General features: G+C 30.4%; 1 long non-coding RNA gene across 2 annotated transcripts; it reads right to left on the bottom strand.

Annotated features, from left to right (window-relative positions):
* Positions 1-8,179: 8,179 nt before the first annotated feature.
* Positions 8,180-10,458, bottom strand: LOC107945437 (uncharacterized). Of its 2 annotated transcripts, XR_001696547.2 has the most exons (5): positions 10,193-10,457; positions 9,882-9,959; positions 9,643-9,722; positions 8,600-8,656; positions 8,180-8,375 (listed from the first exon to the last, which is right to left on the bottom strand). It is a non-coding gene; the product is annotated as an uncharacterized lncRNA (long non-coding RNA). The 2 variants fall into 2 exon arrangements; XR_001696546.2 differs by having other exon boundaries at positions 8,600-9,722; positions 10,193-10,458.
* Positions 10,459-12,466: the final 2,008 nt, after the last annotated feature.

Here is a 12,466-nt window from a genome sequence, read left to right as displayed (position 1 = left end):
AGCGATTCCCAAATCTATTCACCGGTAAGATTTTCGAGGACGAAAATCCCTAAGGGGGAGAGTTGTAACAGCCTGATTTTGACCCTAATCGGAACAGTAGTTTCGGGACCAAAAATTCGAGTCTAAAAAATATTTTAATATTATTTTCTGTGTTAAATATGTGTGAAATTATATTTGTGAAAGTTTCGTGAAATAATTTTATTGTTTGTGTGCTTAATTTGAGAAAATGGCTTAATCGAGTAAAGTAAAAATTTGAGGGTTAAATTTGAAAGTGCTTAATTGTTGTTGTCTTTATAAAATGGAGGTTTTATACGGCAATTAGGCCATTTTAATGTTAGTGGGTGGCAATGGTCAAAATTAGCCTTATATTATATGTTATAAATATTTATTACTAAAAGGTTAATTTTGTAACTTAGTTAATAAATTAAGTTATAATAAAATAAAACATAAAAGATGGTTATTTTCATCTTTGTTGGTCGAATGGAGAAAAGAAATAAACCATCCATGTTTTCTTTAGGTTTCGGCATTATCTAGCTTGATTCAAGGTATGCTTTACTTTAGTTTTTTATAATTTTTATGTTTTTGAGATCGTTGCTTCGTGTTCTTCAAAACCCATGCCTTAATTTTGTGAATTGATGGTGATTTTGAAATGTGCCATTGATGAATGTTTGAGATTTTTGTTGTTTGATGATGAAATATTAAATATATGTGTTAAATTATCATGTTTTGTCTTTGGATTTTTGATGAATTTGAGTAAATTAGACTAAATTGTGAAAATAATTTTTTGAGGGACTAAAATGTGAAATAAATGAAATGTATGGACTTATATGAGCTAGAGTGGTATTCGGCCAAGCATGGGTATTATGAAATTTTGTGTATTTTTTGTTTTATGCAATAGGGACTAAATTGTAAAAAGTGTAAAATGTTAAGGGAAAATGGTAAATTTCTCATTTATGTGTTTTTGGATTAAATTGAATGGAATTATGTTTAAATAAGTTTAATTTGAATATATTTAGATCATGAACTAAAGAAAACATATTTGGATCGGGGAAAAACAAAAATAATCGAATAGTCGTCTATTCCGTCTGTCGATATCCGAGGTAAGTTTATAAGCAAATAGATGTTGTTAATTTTAATTAAATGTGAATTATATGTGCTGAAGTGCATATGTGAATAAATATATGTATTAGTCGAATGTGTACTAGCATGGCAGCTATGTTTATGAATTCATTTCGACTGAGTTAGGACGTCTGAAAGCCCCGTATGAGCCTTAGGAATAGTTAGGATACATATGTCATGACATAAGATTTCGATATGTGTTTTCGTGTAAGACCACATCTGGGACGTTGGCATCGACTTGTGTTTACGTGTAAGACCATGTCTGGGACATTGGCATCGTATTTGATTTGTGTAAGACCCTGTCTGGGACAGTGGCATCGATATTTGATTACATGTAAGACCACGTTTGGGACGTTGGCATTGTACAAGTCTTTCAACTATCCGAGTATCCCTTTTAATTTTGAATGGTTCAACGGGCAAAGATAATTTGTGTACGAATGTATAAATCAGGCTAAGTGACCAGGTATGTGATAGTTGATTACCTATTTGAAAATAAGATAAGTTGTATACTTGAATTGATGATACGAAGTTATGTGAAATATGAATTATGTGATTGCATATTTGAATATATATGTATTCGACCTTTGATGTATATGTGCATTGAGGAAAGTGATGATTGGTTATATTAATGTTCAATTGATTATTTGGTAAAAAGGGAAGTTATTACAAATTATATAAGTTTTGATATATAAGTTGATAAATTGAATTATATGTGAAATTATAATGGTTTATTACTAATTTTCTAGCTTAATTTACATAAATGATTAAATGTTTATTTGCTTATGACTTACTAAGCTTCAATAGCTTACTGTGTGTAATTGCTTTCAATTTTATAGATTTGGAAGTTGGTTAAGAGCACGGGGATCGTCAGAGAAGTCTATCACACTATCGACTGTTTAGTATTTTACTAAGTTTGAATTTAAACTTATGGCATGTATAGTCTAGTTAATATGTTTGATTTTTGGGTTGTAAATATGAGCCATGCGAAAATGGCTTATTTATTTTGTTAAGAATGGTTTTTATGCTTTTGATCAAGTGATAGATATGTTGATTTTGGTATTTCGGCTATGGCATATTTATTTATGTGAATTATGTTTGATATGTTTTGTTAAGAAGGTGGTAAATAATTCGGCATAGGTGAGCTTAGTTAAAGCATATAAGTGAAGTGAGTTTGGTATATATATGTTATGGTGTTTTAGTCATGTGCTTCGGTAATGAGGTAAATGATATTCAAGCTCAATTAATCTTGGTTATGTGTTATATATATATGATATGTGTGATATGTTTGGTCTTGGTCTTGGTGTTTCGGCTATGGTTTATTTATAAGTAAATATATGTGAATCTTGTTTGATATGCTTTGTTAAGGTATTGTTATGTAATTTAGTAATTAAGTGAACTCGGTTATGGCATATAGGTGAAATGCTAAGTAAATCATAGATGAAATGACAATTAAATTTGGTTTGTAAGAGTATACTTGCATTAATAAATTGATTTGAAAGAAACTAGTAATGTGCATATGTATGTACGGTTATAAGGTATGGAAGAATATGTGTATATTTGGTCATGATCTAGACCTATTTTGAAGTGTGTTTTATGTTATAAATTGGTGTATGGATATAGGTTTGGAAAATGTGAATTGATATGTATGGTTTTATTATTTGAATCGATATGGTTTGATTAGGAAATGGCATATTTTGACTTATGATTTAATGGTTAAATCTTGTACAATTTATGAGGTTATGTATGGATGCCAATTTGTTATGAAATAAATTAGGAATGTGGAGTATTTAATAAAGGTACGATTTGCTTATGCAAGTGGACTTAATATTCGATTTTATATTTGTAAAATTATATGAGTTGTATGGATTTTTGGATATGGCTAAAATGGTGTATTCATATGCGCAAACTTGTAATAGATAAATAAGCATGTTTTTGGTATTTTAAATGATATATATATAAATAATTTTAAAGTAAGATTAAAATTTATGAATAAGATACATACAAATTCAGATAATGAAAGTTAAGTGAGTAATACAAATTTGAATTTAGCTTTTATAAATTTATTGGATTAGTCGATTAAAGGATAAGTTGATTTGTATTAAGCGTGTATAGTTTATGATTGAATGATTTCATTGAAATGGTCATATGTGTATAATATAATAACATCAAAGGTATGTACGGCCATAATATAATGTTACTAATGTTGTATATGTGATTGGACATTAAGTTGTATACATATTGATTTCATTATGTACATATACAGAAGTTATGAAATGCAATGTTTGATATTTAGATAGTGAAATTATGTACGGACATATTTTCTGTATATGAAAAGTGAAGATATATGCTTGAATATGATTTAATTATGAAAATGTCATTAATACGATGGATTTAGGGAAATCAAATATTGAAAGTATTATATAATTTAATATGACTCTGATGTATACAAGTTTGGTTCGAATTTGTTAATTATAGAATATGTTCGATTGAGCTTTGATGTATGTTTAAATTGAATCAGTTTGAATTTTGAAATGTGTTTATTTGTGATACATGCTTCGTAAGGTATGATTGATTTGAATTGTAATGATCATTTATATATTTGAATTTAAAATAAGTGAATTGAGGATATTCAAGTTTGATAATTTTATAAATATATCGTTACTCTTTGGTGTATGAAAGGTGATAAATGACTGTGTTGAACTGTGTCTTGTTCGGTAATGCCTCGTAACCCTAATCCGGTGACGGATACAAGTTAGGGGTGTTACATATACATTCATTTACTCTATCAACAAGCCAAAAGTAATTAGTCACCTACATTTACAAGCATACTTAAATTTATAAATTATCTCCTATATTCACTTAACTACTAAATCCAATCAAAACATATATAACATTTACATATATAATACATAACCTAGACACAACTTAACATTACTTATCTTAATGAATATAACAAAATTACTTGCTTCAACCACATAAATGCCGAAACACTTGAATGAAATCACCATGCACATATATATATACATTACCATAAAAATACTAATCATAATATACTAATCCATGATCAAAGTATGCTTCAACCATAATTCAGCCCAAAACCGAACACAAACAAGAAAATTAAGCCATTTTCGCATGGCTCAATTTTACATAATAAAAAATCAAGCATTTCAGCTACGCTATACATTCCATAAGTTCGAATTCAAACTTAACAAAATATCGAGAGGAGTCGACAGTGTGATAATCTTCTCTGACGATCCCTGAGCTCGTAACCAACTTCCAAAAATCTATGAAACGAAGAGCAACAGACACACAGTAAGCTATTTAAGCTTAGTAAGTCATAAGCAAAAATATAACTATCAACAATTACATATTAACATTTTATTTCAAAGGCCGAATATGCATAATATCAAATTCAATTTATCATTTACTACCAATTCACACTTGAACCTCATATACATATACCTTATGGCCGAACATAATCAATCATATACATATATATATTCAAGTAGGTTAACACATAGTTCATAGTCAAAATAAGAACTTTTATCAATTCAAATAACCATCTTACCTTATTTCCATGTAACCAAATAACTAACACATACTTGAACCTGTAATTTAATTTCACATTCCGTCTTTACTTCACATTTGCCCGTTGAACCATTCGGAATTAAAAAGGATACGCGGATAGTCGGAAACTAGTACAATGCCAACGTCCCAAACGTGGTCTTACATGTAATCACATATCGATGCCACTATCCCAGACAGGGTCTTACACGCAAACACAAGTCGATGCCAACGTCCCAGACGTGGTCTTACACGATAACGCATGTCAAAAATCCTATGTCATGACATATGTATCCTATCTATTCCTAAGGTTCATACGGGACTTACAGACAACATATCTCGATCGAATCGAACTCGAAATATCGTTCCTTTGCTCAATCTACGTTTAGCCATACACCATTATATTCGCAAAAATTCCATTCATCATGTAACATATATATTATCAAATTTAACGACATTTATGTGCTTATAGACTTACCTCGGATATCGTCGACTGTTAAATCGACTACTCGACCACTTTTGTCTTTCTCCAATCCAAATTTGATTTCTTTAATTCTTGATCTAAACATATTCAAGGTAAGCTTATTTAAACACCATTCTATTCAATTTAGCCTAAAAATACATGAATGGGTATATTACAATTTTGCCCCTAACATTTTACACTTTTTACAATTTAGTCCAATTTATACAAAAACGTAAAATATTCCAAATTAATTACAATATAGTTTAGTCGAATATTCCTTAGTCTCATATAGGTCCTTGCATGTCTTTTATTTCACATTTTAGTCCCTCAATTTAATATTTTCTTACTAATTAACCCAAAATAATCAAATTCATCAAAAATTCAAAAACAAACATTATAATCTATCACATATCTTTCATATTTCATCAACAACTATCACCAAGCTCAAGTATTCATCAATGGCATATCTCAAAATCACCAAAAAATTCTAAAATTAAAGCATGGACTAGATAGAACACGAAGCAACGATCACAAAAACGTAAAATTTATCAAAAACCAAAGTAAAACATACCTTGAATTAAGCTAAATGGTCATCGAATGTGTCAAAGCTCCTAACCCTTTCTATTTTCTAAGTTTTGGCATTCAAAGATGGAGAAAATGGCTTTTAATTTATTTTATTATAACATATATTACATTATTATTAGTTTACTATTTTAACCTTAAATAATTAAATTATAAAACATATAATTTCAGGGCAATGTTGATCATTGCCGCCCACTATCATTTAAATGGCCTATTTTCCATATAAAGCCCCCATTTTTAAAAGACAACAATAATTAAGTGCTTTTATAATTAACCACTAAATTTTTATTTTACGCAATTAAGTCATTTTTTTCAATTTAAGCACTCAAATTGTAAAATTAATTCATGAAACTTTCACACATGTAAATTCACACATAATAAACATAGAAAATAATATTAAAATATTTTTTAGACTCGAATATGTGGTCCCGAAACCACTTTTCCGTTTAGGGTCAAAATTAGGTTGTTACAATTTTCGTTTAGTCCTTTTTTTTCAAATTAAGCATGCAAGTGGAAAAATTTCTTCACGAAATTTTTATACAACACTACTAACATGCTGCAGACCATGAAATGATAATAAAATAAATTTTGCGATGTCAAAATTGTGATCCTAAAACCACTGTTCTGATTTCACTTAAAACGAGTTGTTACACCCAACCCCGCCGGTAGACTGAAGCGTTACACAGAAAGCAGACTTATACTTAGTTTCAAAGTATAATAATTGGACTGGGGTGTTAACTCGGAAAAGTTTCAAAAACAAAAGTAATTAAGCTAGTATATGTCATAACGTATACGCAAATGAGTTGAAAATCTTTCCCTTAAAATACAATATTTCTTGCAGTGGCCCATAACATATAAAACAATTTGTCTTAGACAAGCAGAAAATACTTCACAAAAAATAATTCAAAAAATTCATCTAATCCTTCAAGGGGTAACATTCTTATAAAATTGTAGTTAAATAAAAGGTACTTATTACAAATTCATATTCAAAACAAAAATACACGCCACCCCCAAAGATCATATACGTGTTACAAAACTAACACAGGCAAAGCTCACTGCAAAGGTCACTCTTTCTGGCTGAGTCTTTTCTACAATACTACGACCAAGTTCCACTTGGAAGAGGGAAAAAATAAGGGTTAGTTCATACGAACTTAGTGATTTCCACAAAAAGAAAAAGTCTACCCTTTAGACGAGTTACAAAAGCAAGGATAATATGAAAACTACATATGCATACAATTAACTAATAAATCAATACCCTACACGCAAAGACACTTGAGCACATACTCTTAACTAATGGCAGACACTAAATCATGGCGGATAAACTGGGTTTTATGTCAAATGTGGTTTTAGCAATAAAAGTTGAGAAGTTGATCGGTAAAGGTTGTGAGGCTTATTTGGCCTATGTGATGAATTCTGTCAATAAGGAGGTAAGAGTTCAGGATATTCACACTGTTAGGAATTTTCCTAACATGTTACCAGAAGAGTTACCGATCTTGTCACCGGATAAGGAAGTGGAGTTTGGAATTGAGCTTTATCCTGGTACTGCATCGGTATCCATTGCGCCCTATCACATGGCACCAAAAAAGCTCAATGAGTTAAAGGTTCAGTTACAAGAGTTGTTGGATCAAGGGTTTATTCAACTGAGTGCATCTCCGTAGGGGCACCAGTTTTGTTTGTAAAGAAGAAGGATGGTTCACTACACCAAAACAGATTTTTAGCGGCGTTTTTTTATGCCTTTAGCGGCACTTTTTAGCGCCGCTAAAAGTATTTACGGTGTTTTTAAAAGTGCCACAAAAAATGCCGCTGTTGTCAATGCCGCAAACGTTTGTGCCGTTTTTAGAAATAAACGCCGCTATAGATCATGACCTTTAGTAGCGCTTTTTCCACAAACACCGCTATAGATCAGGACTTTTAGCGGTGCTTTTTCCATAAACGCCGCTATAGATCAGGACCTTTAGCGGCGCTTTTATACAAACGCCGCTATAGCTCAAGATCTTTAGCGGTGCTTATTCCACAAACACCAGTATAGATCATGACTTTTAACGGTGCTTTTCCCACAAACGCCGCTATAGGTCATGACTTGTAGCGGCGCTTTTCCCACAAACGCCGCTATAGAACAGACCTTTAGCGGCAATTTTCACACAAACACCGCTAAAAACATATCTTTAAAAAATAATTTTTTTTCATATAATATTTATTTCTATGATAAATATTAAATTATGTTTTAAGGATTTAAATTTTCTACGAAAATTTTAACTTTAAAACTAAATATAAAAATTAATGAATTTAAATTTAGAATTTAAAATAATAAATTAATAACACAATTAAAATCCAAAAGTTAGAACTCTTAAGTAAAAATAAATATCATGCTTATAACAGGGATGCTTATAAAATTTAATGAATTTAAACTTAGAATTTAAATTAAATAATAAATTAATAAATGTACAAATGTTTAGAAAATATTAAAGAATCTTTCATATCATACTTATAACAGGGATGCTTTTACAAATATCATGCTCCATAATTAGTGTAAGAAGAGCAAATCCTGATATAGATGGCAAATCCACTTCTGTCAAAATGAGATCTACATTATGTGGTCTTCCTTTCAGCATCTCCCATGCCTTCAAGCCATCAGGAACAGCAGCAACTACTCAAAAAGAAAAACCCATTTTCAATCACAAATGTACAAGTTAATATTGCAAACAGTTTCTTATTTTAAGCAAGAATCAACAAGTAATTTTCCAGCCCCCCAGAAAATGTAAAAATAATAAATTGAACCACAATCCATAATCAAATATTTGTTACTTACATTTAAGGGTCAAGTGAGCACTTATAGTACAAAAATAAAATATCAAGCTGAAGCCAACATACCCGATAGTGCACTTTGATTCTATCACCTTTGTGAGCTTGAAACTCGCATGATTTGGGCTTATGTTGTGAAAAAGTGAAGAAAAAAAAAGACATAATAAGACAACAAGAAACAAAGAATGGCAATAAAAAAGGAAACAATTTCTAATATATCAACAGAGTTCGAGTGCTGCAATTTAAGTTTTAGCGACTAGTGTTCAACTTGTAAGTATTTAGCGGAATGAAAATTTCATTGAGGAGATGTGAAAATGATGATAGCTGCTAAGTTACAAATAAAGCTTTAATCCTCTATTCCTATTCCTAGATTAAAACTTTAACAATAACTTATAATCCTAACCATCCATCCATATCTCCAACAATCAATAAATAAGACTGAAACAATATAATATCATAGTAGAAGCTCCTGCATTACACAAGCATATATATAATACAAGCTGGGAGAAGCATGTAGTGGGGATCCAAATTAAGGTCAAAAGCAAAGCAAGCATCTTGATATACACTTGCCATCTCCTTTTAAACTAGGGGGAGAAGCCTTTTTAGAGTAAAACCGGACAGCAATGGAAACCTCCTGTCGCAAAACAGCTTGACTACCATAAAGTTGTACAAATTACCCAAAGATTAATTTCTAAAAGATGCAATATCCCAGCCAAAAAAATTACCATAAAACATATTATACCGTGGATTAGTAAAAAAAAATTCAACTAATTAACAACAAATAATCCTCCTTCTGACCTCTACAAAAAAAATTCAACCACATTTAATAGTTCTTTAAAAATCTTGAACCAAAAAAACCTAAAAAAAAGTTTAAAAAAAAAAATTCAACCACATTTAATAGTTCTTTAAAAATCTTGAACCAAAAAAACCTAAAAAAAAGTTTAAAAACTCAAGCAAAAAAAAACTAACTTTTACTAACTTTGTCATAAACAAAACAAATTCGAAACATTGAAAGGTCAAACAAATAGCCTATCAACATGGTATTTTTCAGTCACAAGCAATCAAGTAGTTTTCTCGAGAAACAAACAGATAATAACAACAAAAAATAGTACCGGAGAATCGAAGGAGAGGCAGCATTCTTGCTTGTAGATACGATTGGTGGGTTATGAACTCCTCTATCTATGATTATATCCTGTTAAAAGAAAGAGGGAGAATTTCTCCCCCAAATATTTTAAACCCTAAAGTTATCACTATTGAAAGATGTTTCCCCTAGCTTTGGCTTCAACATATTAATCTCATACCATAAAATAAATTTAAAAAAACAGGTTTATACACTATCTTTTTAACTTACTTTTTAGGGGTTGGGGTAAGGGGATTTGTTGCCGTCTTATCTTTTCCCCCTGACCACCTTGTAGTTGAACCCGAGGACCTGTGACAATTCACAAGATTTATTAAAGAATAAAAATAAGTAAAAGAGAAACGAGCTAAAAGGAAACTTATATTTATTTATACCGATTTAAACAAATAAACTACACTATTTTGATTTGCATACAAATAAGCATCCATAGTGCAGTTCAGATTCAACTAAATTGAACAAAGTTTTAAGAAATTTCAGACCCTAAAAAGCGAAAGTAAGAAGGGGAAAAAAAGATAGATGAGTACTTCAAACTTCTTTGTTTTTTTAGCCGATATCGGAATCATCAAAATCGTCTTGGAAATTGTTAAAGAAATCGACATCGGCGAGCTCGTTGTCGGAACCAACGACGCCTTCGCCGAAGATCTCCGGCATGTCAACATCGTCGACTTCCATGGATGAACCTTGGTCGTCTGGGTCCTTCACGAATTCCATCGGCATCAGCCTCATCTTTCCTTCCTTTTCTTTAGGCTTCTAGGGATTTCTTTCGTTAGTTTAATATTAATTTTTTTGTTGAAATATCACGCTATATAGTGTCAAACAAGCCTGGATTATGGATTTTGCGGCGTTTCTAGCAAAAACGTCACTAAAAAAATTAAATTCTTGTAGTAAAACGATATTGTTTTGAAAAATTTTAACATATAGTTGCTGCATTTTTCATAAAAATGCGCAAAAAATATTTCATTTTGAACAAAAATTATTTTATTTTTGTATTTTAATTTTATTTCTTATAATTTGGTTCTCTCCAAAATAAATAATTATACCTAAATATCCATATAAATCTATTACTTTTTTTTAACTTATTTATTAATTCTATTTAAACTAATATTTAAATATATCAAATGGTTTAGATTAAATTTTTTTAAATATAAAAGCATTAATTAATTGTATAAAATTTTATCATTTAACAAATCTCAAGTAAACCTTAACCTTAAACCCTAAATTAACCATTCAATACATATAAAGCCTATCTATTATATATCTCTTAAATAATTTAAACTATACTCATAATTTTAATATATTTAATTTATTATTATCTCTTTTACAATTATACAACATATTTAAAATATAAATTAAAAAAATAATTAATCTAAACCCAAAACCCTAACCCGACCCCTAAATCCCTAACTCTTAACCCCTAATATCTAACCCCTAAACCCCTAACCCCTAACTCCTAAACCTTAAATCCCAACCCTTAAACCATAATCTCTAATCCATAATCCCTAAATTCATACTCCTTAAACCTTAAAATATGAACTCCTAAATCGGCCTTAAATCTAAAATTAATCATATACCCTAAACTAAAAACCCTAAACAAATTTATTATTATCTCTAAATTAAAAAATAATTCATCTAAACCCAAAACCTTAACCCGACCCTTAAATCTCTAAACCCTAAATCCTTAACTATTAACATTTAATGTCTAACCCCTAAACCCTAAATCTTAAATCCCTAATCTATAATCCCTAAACCCATACTCCCTAAACCTTAAAATAGTAACTCTTAAATCGGCCTTAAATCTTAAATAAATCATATACCCTAAACCAAAAACCCTAAACTATAGTGATAATTAATTTAATATTTTAAAATTAATACTATCTCTTTTACGATTATATAAGATTTTTTTAATATATAAATTAAAAAACAATCAGTAATCATGTACCCAAAAAAACTTTAAAATTATTTTAAATAATAGTATTTTAATTTTTCCATGTGTTTTATTTCAAATTATTTCTACGTGCCATTATTTTTTTTGAAGATTTTAAATATTCAATTAGAAATAAATTGAATTTTATTTAATTAATATAAATAAACCAATTAAGATAAAGCCCCCAACATTAACGGCGCTTTTTCAAAAATGCTGCTAAAACCCCGAGCATTAGCGGTACTTTTTAGAAAACGCCGCTAAAGCCCCGAGCATTAGCGGCGCTTTTTCAAAAACGCCGCTAAAACCCCGAGCATTACCGACACTTTTTAGAAAACGACGTCGTTGGTTTTTTACGGCGTTTTTCAGAAAAACGCTGCTAATGCTCGATCTTTAGTGGCGATTTCCATAAAGCACTGCTAATGCTCGATTTTTACCGGCGTTTTTTATCCAAGCGCCGCTAAAAGTTCCGCTAAAAGCCTGTTTTGGTGTAGTGGTTCTATGAGAATGTGTACTGATTATAGGCAGTTGAACAAGTTAGCTATTAAGAATAAGTATCCCTTACCTCGAATCGATGATTTGTTTGATCAGTTTAGAGGTGCAACGGTATTTTCAAAGATTGATATTAGATCTGGGTATTATCAGTTAAAGGTGAAGGAGTTTGATGTGTTGAAAATTGCTTTTAGGACTCGATATGGGCATTATGAGTTTTTAGTGATGACGTTTGGGTTAACTAATGCTCCTACCATGTTCATGGATTTGATGATTCATTTGTTTCATTCATACTTGGATCAATTGGTGGTTGTTTTCATATATGACATCTTGGTATATTTTGGTTCTGAGGAAGATTACGACGAGCACTTAAGGGTTGTTTTAC

This window comes from Gossypium hirsutum, chromosome D12, assembly GCF_007990345.1.
Source record: "Gossypium hirsutum isolate 1008001.06 chromosome D12, Gossypium_hirsutum_v2.1, whole genome shotgun sequence".
NCBI lineage: Eukaryota > Viridiplantae > Streptophyta > Magnoliopsida > Malvales > Malvaceae > Gossypium > Gossypium hirsutum.
The sequence above is the reverse complement of the archived record's forward strand: the minus strand, read 5'-3'. Positions and strand labels throughout refer to the sequence as shown.